Source organism: Eriocheir sinensis, unplaced genomic scaffold (assembly GCF_024679095.1).
Source record: "Eriocheir sinensis breed Jianghai 21 unplaced genomic scaffold, ASM2467909v1 Scaffold655, whole genome shotgun sequence".
Classification (NCBI taxonomy): domain Eukaryota; kingdom Metazoa; phylum Arthropoda; class Malacostraca; order Decapoda; family Varunidae; genus Eriocheir; species Eriocheir sinensis.
The window spans coordinates 241,875-252,406 of record NW_026112004.1 but is presented as its reverse complement, the minus strand read 5'-3'; the positions used below and the strand labels follow the sequence as shown (position 1 = coordinate 252,406).

The window sequence follows — 10,532 nt, the reverse complement described above, 5'->3', positions numbered from 1 at the left end:
GACTGCCGCGGTGGGGCCCAAAACAAGGATAACCAGGCGGGTCAACCACGCAGCGCAGGGACCCCAGCTGCTCGCCCGAGGAGTGCTGGCGTTCCACTGCCTTCTTCTTCTTCTTCGATTCACCCCTAAAAAGGGGAACGGGCCTTTGTCCGTGGACGGCCTGTCGCAGAGGAACCCGCCGCTGGCGTGCGGCGGGTGTGGAAGCCTCCGCCGCCGCCATAGCCACGGGTGAAGCCGGCGAGCAGCGACGGAGCACAGGCCCTCAGAGCAGGCGCTCAGAGCAGCCCGTTGGGGTGGGCGAGCAATGCAAACTCGTTTGATTGCGGGCGAGGGATGCCTCCGCCGCCACAGCCACGGGTAACAGCCGGCGAGTAGCGACGGAGGCACGGGCTCTCTTGGCAGGCGCCCAGTAGACACCCGTAGCGGTGCACGGGCGAGCAACCGACCGGTCAACTTGACTGCCGCGGTGGGGCCCTAAGCGAGGATAACCAGGCAGGTCAACCCCGCCTCCGCAGCAGGGCCACCCGGCTGCTCGCCCGAGGAGTGCTGGCGTTCCACTGCCGGGCCGCCCCCGGATTCCCCCTTTATGGCGGCGCCGCTCCCTCGGGATCGCGGGGACGCGTGGCGGCACGCGCTCCCATTGGCAGGCTCGCCTGCCGTTTTCGCCTTCCGATCCTGCGCTGCACTATAGGGCGAAAGGGCGGGTATTCTCTCGGTGGAACGTCAGCACTCTTCGGGCGAGCAGCGGGTGAAAAAAAGCTTCTACCCAGGCGAGGTGGACCCGTGGGGTCATCCTCGCTTAGGCCACCCTCCGTGGTCAAGTCGACCAGTCAGCTGCTCGCACGTGTCAAGTTGGGCTACGGGTGTCTGCTGGACGCCGCCCAGAGAGCCCGTGCCTCCGTCGCTGCCCGCCGGCTCTACTCGTGGCTGTAGTGGCGGCGGGCTTCCCCACCCGCCGCACGCCAGCGGCGGGTTCCCTGCGACGGGCCGTCGCACCGACAAACCCGTTCCCCATTCTTAGGAGGTAAATCCAACAAGAAGAAGAAGTATTCGCTCTCCGAGCACACAGCAGAAGTGCAAGACCACGCCCCACCACTCACTGTCGACATGTCTGGACGGGGCAAGGGAGGAAAGGTGAAGAAGTCAAAGTCCCATCCCATCTGTGCCGGCCGCAGTTCCCGTGGGCAGGATCCACCGTCTCCTGAGGAAGGCAACTTATGCCGAGCGCGTGGGCGCCAGCGCTTCTGTGGGTACCTGGCGGCCGTCATGGAGTACCTGACCGCCGAGGTGCTCGAGCTGGCCGGCAACGCGACCCGCGACAACAAGAAGACCCGCATCATCCCCGCCACCTGCAGCTGGCCATCCGCAACGACGAGGAGCTGAACAAGCTCCTCTCCGGCGTCGCCATTGCCCAGGGAGGTGTGCTGCCCAACATCCAGGCGGTGCTCCTGCCCAAGAAGACCGAGAAGAAGTAATCGCCTCGGCCTTTGGCGGACGACAACAGTACCGTTTAATCCGGCTCCCTGGGAGCCACACTCTTTTCCAAAAAGAGAGTTCTGGACACCCCTCGAGTACGAAGGTGATTGCCATTCCTAGGTCAATTCCTGCTGATATTACTAGGAAGAAGAAGAAGACCCTCAGTCATGACAACAACAATTAACCTTCCCCCACGTCTGGCAGGCTTCCCACAGTTTGTTTTCTTCTACGGCAGGTAAGGACTCTCTGCTGACAACGACAAAGCAACAACAACCCACAAAAACACAACAAATAAAACGCAAAACAGAGGTGCTGCAGGTCGTTGAGACGATGATGGCCGTCGTGTCTGCAAAGGAACACTAAAGGAAGAACAAACAACAGCAGACCTGCTGGCCCTTACGAGGTTGTTTGTGACAAGCTACACTAACTATCTAATCAAAGGTGGAAGATGAAGAGGGACTAGCAAAGCGCGAAGGCTCCTCCCACCCCCATCCCTCCAGCCAGCTGGCAGGAAAGGAAAAAGAACCATGCCAGCATGGAAAAACTGCATGGAATTTATGTAAAGGAAAGAGGAAAGAACTACCATTACTGCTACCACTAACCGGGCGATAAAGCGGACAAGGACACCAATATTTTGAAAGAACTTGCAATGTTAGCCCACGACAATGGTAATATCTTAGTTGCTGGTTGATTCAAACCACTTTGTCTAATCTACCCGCTTGAAGGCCGTACTGTTGTACTATCAACGACATCACCAAGGTGAGAGTTCCAGAAAAACATTTTACAACTCGATTGAAGCGAAGTGTTTGCTTCGTTGCGACGAGAATCTTTTACCACTTATCTTCAAATTGTGATTTCTTCTTGTTCTATTTGATCGATCAATTGTAAGTAATCTTCACATTAATATCACTGAATCCTTTGAACATTTTAAACACTTATATTAGATCGCCTCGCATTCTTCGTTTGATAGACTAAATAAATTTACTTCTTTGAAAGCCTTTGTTCATGACAAATTTCTCCAACCTAGGAATCATCTTTGTTTGCTCTTCGTTGGACCCGTTCCAACTTTTCTGTATCATGTCTTTTCTGTAGTGGGAGACCAAACTGTACATATTACTCTAGACGGGGTCGAACCAATGAATATATGCCAGTTTTATTATTACTCTTTCCGATTTATTATTAAAGACTCGTCCGAGTGGAAGCCAACCAATTTGCAGTTTTAACCTTACCTCCTGAACAATGCGTTGACCGGGCTTTAAATCGCTTGATATATTGATTCCAAGATCCTTTTCTTTACTTACTGTAAAGTTGTTGGCCATTATTACGTACCGAACGCGATTGTTTTTTCCGATGTGCAACACTTTACATTTGCTCAACGATTGAAATTTAATTTGCGCATTGATTGGCGCAACGTGTAAGTCGATTTATATCTGGATTGTAAAGCTTCTTCGTCGAGTGTCGCAGTTACTTTACCCCTAGCAATTTTTTGTGTCATCAGCAAATTTTGATACTTTGCCAAGTGAGCCCATCATCGATATCATTAACATAAATTAAGAAGAGCATGCTGCCAAACACCACTGATCCTTGAGGTACGCTTAACTGTCGACTTCAGAGCCAGTTAGATGTAAATACCGTTTAGAACTACTCTCTGTTTCCCGCTCAGAAGCCAGTCCGCAAGCCAATTGTGAATGTTACCCGAGATACCCGTGCGGCAGTAGTTTGCTGAGCAATCGTTGGTGGGGGACCTTATCAAATGCCTTTGAAAATCCAGATATATGATATCTACTGATCTGCTTTCATCGAACAGATCAGATGCGGCGCCGCCCGCCGAGATGAAGAAGTAGCGTAGGTAGTAGCTGGGTATGTCCTGACCCGCCCTGTCGTCATCCTGCTGTGGCCTGTGGAGGCAGGTCCGGAATGAGTAAATGTGAATCAGAACATGGGGACTCTTGCGGAGAGGCCAGCGTCCTTCGTTGGAGCGATTTCAACGCCCACCACGAGGTGCTGCTGGTTCCAGAACAACGCCAACGCTGCAGGGTAAAGCATCTGGGCAACACTGCTATCCCGCCACGACTGATCTTGAGGCGCCGTGCTGCTAAACACAGGTGAAGCCGACAATGCACGTCAGGCAGCGCCTGGACCTCACGATAGTTTCTTCTTGCGTTGTTGGCCGACCGGAGCTGACTGACGACTACACCCTGACCTTGACGAGCGACCATTTTGCCCGATTCTGGGACGACGCTCGATGTCCCCCTCCCGCCGAGGGAAGCCGGGCCAACAGGTAACAGCGGCTGGACAGGGCCAGCCAGCGGTGGGCCGCAACCTTTTTGGTAGAGAGGTGGCTAAGTGGTATCTTCACTTTGACAGCCAGCCTGATGACATTGACCGCTTCGACCGCGACCTTGCTGGCAGCTTTGACCGACGCCGCCGACAGAGCCGGCATCCCGAAGGCAGTTGGTCGTAAGACCACCTACCAAGAACGGATGGTTCCACGCAGCCCCCGAGTCAGGAGATGAACCATCGGTCAACACCATCCGCAAGCGCTTTCGCGAGGGACCACACGAAGGAAAAAATCTATGAGCTACTTCGCGAAGCAATGGATCACCGACAGGTTGCCAGGGAGGAGAGAGGAGACCAGAAGTGGCTGGAGCTTGGTGAGAGCTGAATTGGCCGCACAGCCCCTCAGGGGCTTTCCAGCTCTGGTCATGCCTCCGGCGGGCAACAGGAGGAGAACCTCCAGGCCTGCCGCATCCCACCCGAAGGAAAAAGCCAACAGGCTCATCCGTTCGTACGCAGACCGCGCATCCGCAGGCAACCTCCCCCAGACGTGCGACGAAAGCAGACAGGAGCTACTACAAGAGCAGGCTGGCACGCATCCGGCGGTGGGAGGCCCGGCCTGCAGTCACCGACCCATCCTTTACAAGAGAAGAAATCTGAAGAGGCGGAGAAGAGTGGCAGATTTTGACAGTGCCTGCCGGCGAGATGGTATTACCTACTTCCATGTTGCGCAACATATGGGGTGGCGGCTGGTGAGAACGCCTCTTCTGGCCCCTCATCAACGCGCGCCTCCTGGGAGGCGGGTAAGCTTCCAGTCCGTTGGAAGGCGTGCACTCGTCCACCGGTGGCCTGCCGAAACCCAGGACCCAGGCAAGACACGGCCCATCTCTCTCATCCAGCTGTGCTGCCAAGAGCAGCAGCTGAGAGAATGGGCAACTGACTCGCCTACAGTGGCAAATGGGCCCTTGCCCCATCACAACGTGTATGGGTTCACAGAGGAAGAGTGCTGCTGACAGCATGGCCTTCCCCTTTCTGTCTTAACGATCAACAACCAGCCGGCTGTTGTGGTCTTCCCTCGACCTAGAGAAGGCCTTCGAGCTGGCCCTCGCCCACTGCCATGGCTGATGCTTTTGCGGCAAAAGGTGTGTCAGGGCGAAGGCTCCTCCAGTTGGGCATTACGACTACCTTCGCGGACCGCTCAGCGAGTAGGTTCCAAGGCCGACGTCTCCAGCGAGCAGGGCTTCGATGAACGGCACCCGCGGGTGGGAAGGGGGCGTCCTCAGCCCAACGCTTTTCAACGCCCTCGCCTTGGAAGCCGCTTGCTTTAGGCTTCGCTTAGGACGCAACGTCACCCTTCTCCCAGCCACGCCGACGACCTCGCGTTAGTCGCCGTAGGTAGAGGCAACAGGCTCTCATGGCAGGCTGAGAAGGCCCTCGACTCTGAAGTCACCAATACTGCTGCCTGCGGTAAGACCCTACGATCTCCTCGGTTTTCCAGCCAGGAAGTCGAGGAGCGATGTCAATCCCTCGGCCCGACGCCATATACGCAGAGCCTGAGGATACAGGGTGTACGACTTCGAGTAGCAGCGGTACCAACGTATCTTTGGAGTGTGGATCGACCACAGGCTCACCTTCTCGAAGGGAGACTGAGTACCTGAAAGTGGGATGAAGTGCCAAACTCACCGTGATGCGGAGGATGACGACCACGAGAGGCGGGGCGACGCACCATTGGGTCCTTAAACTGTATTACGTACAGGCCGTCCGTTCCTTTGCGAGACTACGCGGCCGGTGGCGATGGTGTCCCCTCTCAGACAGCGTCGCCGACTCTCTCTCCGAGAGGTGCCAGAACGACGCGCTGTGGCATATCCTCAGGCGCACACGGGTGGACGAAGCTAAAGGCTCTGCGAGCCGAGGCCAGCTCCCTCCCTGATGCTCCGGATCGAACAGGTGGCAGCCGCGTGGGCAGCTTTTCAAAACGGTCGTCAGACTGTCCGACACCCTGCGAGACGGAGGTTACTAACCTCTCTAGCGCACAGGATGCCAGGCTTTTCACCGGCAGGACGTGGGCACGAGGGTTAGCGAGAGAAGCGACCCGACTCTCACTCCCGGACGTGGACCTGGCAGGAAGAGGGACCGAACGAGAAGGCAGAGGGCTACGTCGACCCGCCGCCATGGGCTGAGGATGTGGCTCGCTTCCACATGGAACCCCTGCAGCTTTCAGCAGCAGCAGTGCTCACGCGAGACCTTACTCGCCCACGCAAGAGGAACCCCAGCCCGCACATCTTCCGGATGGGGCAGAGTGTATACTACCGCGGACGGATCTGTTGACCGAAAGAGAGGCAGAACAGCGGCCTTCGTGAGCGGCGAGGAGACACACGGTTGGCGGACCGGCGACCACTGCTCTACCCTTCAGGCAGAGCTAGTTGGCTCTCCTGACAGCGCTCCAGCACGCCCTACGCACCGGACAACAAAGGACATCAACGTTTACACTGACTCGATGACCCAGGGGAACTTCAGACGCTCAGACGGGCGTGAGACGGGGGTTGCGTGACAACATCAGACTGGTGACCATGACACTGAACACTCTGGCACGCCTGCGACGCAACGAGCGAAACCGTGACGTTTCGCCTTCCGGGATACCAGTCACGTGGGTGTCCCGGGTAACGAGGGCAGCGGATGCAGCAGCCAAGCAGGCGCTGGACCAGGACCGGATCGCGATCGAGGTCCTGTTGGCGCCACAACAGCTAAAACGCCTTGCAGCGAAGAGGACTACAGGAAGGCGCGCGCTCGCGCATGTGGAAGGACGCTGAGGCAACCTCAGCGTCCCTTCATTGGTAGCCGCCAACGCCACCGGCTGAAGACCGTTCCTTCCCTCCTCCTTGGCCCGAGGAGGATAGGAGTAATGATCCACAGACTGCGCCTCGGCGAGTTGTGCCTGCACTGCCTGGAGGATACGGACGACCCCCTCGTCCACTAATACCTCCTGGACTGTGCGCAGACAGAGCCCGCTAAGGACGATGGCGGCAGGAGGGTTACACCTTGCGGAGAGAAGAACAGCTGCAGCAAGGATGGTACGGTACCTGACGGACGACCTCCAGGACACTCACGAGTTCCTCAGACAGAGAGGAGTGCCTCCACGGTAAACGACGAGACAGCATGACTTTTTTATTTATTTATTTTTATTTTACCTATTTATTTAGCATATTTTATTTACTTATTTTATTTATTGATTTATTTATTTATTTATTTATTTATTTTATTTAATTTAGTTTTTTATTACTATTTTTTTCTATTATTATTATTGTATTATTAATATTATCATTATTATTTTTTTTTACTTATTTATTTATTTATTTATTTATTTTTTTTTATTATTATTATTAACATTATTATTATTATTATTATTATTTTTATTATTATTATTATTATTATTAATTACGGCTTTTAATTTCTTTATGTAGTTATTTTCATTTATTTATTTTTTTTTTTTATTGTTTTTTTTATTATTATTTTATTTATTTATTTAATTAATTATTTATTTATTTTTAGTTAGTTAATTGGTTAGAACCTGCTTTGATAACTGCTTATTTTTATGTAATTTGTATGTTTATTTTTCTGTCTTATGTAAAGGAAGTTATCAATAAACTATTAAAGCAAGCAACACTCACTCCACTGTTGAGCTACCCACCTGAACCATGACTGGCTGCGGCAAAGGAGGCAAGGACTCGGAAAGGAGGTAAGCGTCACCGCAAGGTTCTTGAGGACAACATCGAGGCATCACCAGCGCTGGCCATCCGTCGTCTGGCGCGCCGTATTGACGGTGTGAAGCGCATCTCCGGTCCTCATCTACGAAGAGACCCGTGGTGTAGCTCAGGTGTTCCTGGATGACAATCATCAAGGGATGCCGTCATTTACACTGAGCACGCCAACCGAAAGACCGTCACCGCCATGGACGTGGTGTACGCCCTCAAACGCCAGGGCCGCACCTCTGTACGGCTTCGTTGGTTAATGCCAGCTGCCTGAGCGAGCCCGACCTAACCCACCACCTCCGGACCTCTTTGAGGTCCACATTCTATTCACTAAGAGAATAGGTAGCTACACTTTTTTTCTTTCTTTCTTTCTTTCTGTTTTCCTCCTCCCTCCAGCCTAATGATGGTTCGCCCTCCACCCAATGCTCCCCATCCACATCATTTGACACTAAATACTTGCTCCAGTTTGTTTCCTCCCTCCCCATCTTTCCTCACTCCCCTCCTGCCTAATGATGATTCTACACCTCCCACCACTGCCTCCCATCCACCTCTATTTGCCACCAGTAAGCTCCACTTGTTTGTTTCAGTTCTTACAGAAACATCATTTTGCCATAATTCTCCTCGTCCCTGTCAATTAACTTATGGTAGTGTCTCACAACAGGATATCATCGCAGCCTCTCGCTCAAGCCCTGACCGTGTCAGCCTTATTTTATTTTTTTTCTTTTATTTATTTATTATTATTATTTTTTCTTTATATTTTTTATTTATTTATCTATTTCTATTTTTTTATTATTAATTTACTTATTTTATTTATTTATTTATTTATTTATTTATATATATATATATATATATATATATATATATATATATATATATATATATCTATATATATATATATATATTTTTTATTTAATGAAGTATTATTATTATTATTATTATTATTATGTATTATTAGTATTATTATCATATTAGCATTATTACACATTATTATTATTTATTATTATTATTATTATTATTATATATTTTTATTTATTTATTATATTTTTTTTATTTTACTTATTTATTTTTTTATTTATTTTTATTTATTTATTTATTTATTAATTTATTTATTTATATATAAAAAGGAATTTTTTTAATTTATTGCTTGCTTTGTTGCTTTTCTTTATTTATAATATTTATTTAATTATTAATTTATTTATTTTATTATATTATAATTATGTGTATTATTAATAATATGTATATGTATTATTATTACTATTATTTATGTATGTATGTATGTGTGTGTGTGTGTGTATATTTTATTCTTATTTATTTATTTATTTTTATTTATTTATTGCTGATTTTTGCCTATTTATTTATTTATTTTATTTATTTATTTTTTATTATTATTATTTTTATTTTATGTTTCTCTCTCCAACACCTTCGACTGTTAATTTGCATTGAAGTTCGAATGCAGCCCATTTTAAATTAAAATGATCCCTTTGCTATGTTGTGTTGACTCTCTTCTAATCTCAAGTCACCTATCGTTCAACCTTTGGTCTCCATGCAATCCTCTGTTCCCAGTTTTCATCTCCTGTAGCTGGAACTCCCACCAAAAGGTCTGGTTTCTAATGCCTCCCACTTTACTTGCGTGGTTTCAGAATGACCACTTTAAATAAATGATCCCTTTGCTGTACAAAGGTCTTCTTCCTCTTGTTATCTTACTGTATACCTTTTACCTTCATAAATCCCTCCGTTCCGCTTCGCCCACTCTCGACTATCAGGGGCTGGTCCCCATCCTAAAGGTCCCTCCGCTATAATGGGAGTACTTCTCGTAAACCATCCACTCTGCCATATATACGTACAAAATACTGTCGCCCTCTGAACTTCCTTATTTTTCAAATATTCACACCTTTTCTAAATCTCTTGGGACCTGGAGTGCGAGTAGGGTTTATCACTCATGGTACGGTGCGCTTTGGCAAGGTTACGTTAGCTGCTGGAGTGCCCAACTCTGGCGTTTTGGGCGTGACGCGTCCGTGCATGAGAGATCAAAGAGAGGCGTGGCCAGCCAATGACAAATAGGTTCAAGGAGGGCTACACAAATTCGAAATTGGGGGTGAAGGAAGTGTCGCCCCGCCCACCACCTCGACCGCGCTTCCCCATTGGTCCGCGCTCCACCCGGAGCGGGCCAGGCGCCGTGAGTGAAGATTGCTGCAAACTCCACACTCCCTTCTGCTGCCACTTCTACTGCTGCCTTCGGGACTCTGCTGCTGACGCTGCAGCTGCTGCTGCTGCTGCTGCTGCTGCTGCTTCCTAATTCCCCGTTCTGGGCGACAAAGGAGAATCACTGACTCTGTCTTGATCTTGCCCCGGCAGACGCAAGTGACGTTCCCGCACGAGGCCGGATTGGAGGTAACCCCCCGGACTTGCGGAACGTTTCCTTGTGCTCTGCTGGACACGAGAGGTTCAGACAGGCTTTCCCTTCCACTACTACCTTTCTTTTCTTTCCGCTCTTGGTTGCGGGGCCTGGGGGACCTTAAAAGACCCCAGAAGTCCTAAAGCAAGAGCACCCTACGATGCCCTGGCGGAGCCCGTGATAGCGCGGGTCCAACGCTACGGGCGGGTGAGGTCACACTTTCTAATAGGGTTAGGACTAAGTCTGGGGGGCACCAGCTTGTAGCAGCTGGGTCACCATCTGAACAACCAGACCTAGCAGGCAGGGCCACCTCTCCCTAGGAAACGATGCCACCATGACTCGTGTCAAAATAAAACACCGCACCCCCAACACCGACACCCGTACCTCCCTCCTCGACATCCTCAGTCAACAGGATGTCTACGCCACCAGCGCCACACCCATCCCAGACGGATTCATCGTCACCACCAGCCTGGAGCGGGAGACGGACGTCATCTTCGGTGACGGATGCATGACAGCTCTGCGCAATGGCGGATTCCACCCAATCTTGCCCCCTGACCTTAAAGCTCAGCGGACCGTCCTGCTGTTTGGAGTTGACCCAGACATCAAGCGACGCGACCCGCCATGCATTCAGACAG

General features: G+C 50.4%; 1 pseudogene; it reads left to right on the top strand.

Annotated features, from left to right (window-relative positions):
- Window positions 1–1,107: 1,107 nt before the first annotated feature.
- On the top strand, window positions 1,108–7,762 carry LOC126993684 (histone H4-like; annotated as a pseudogene).
- Window positions 7,763–10,532: the final 2,770 nt, after the last annotated feature.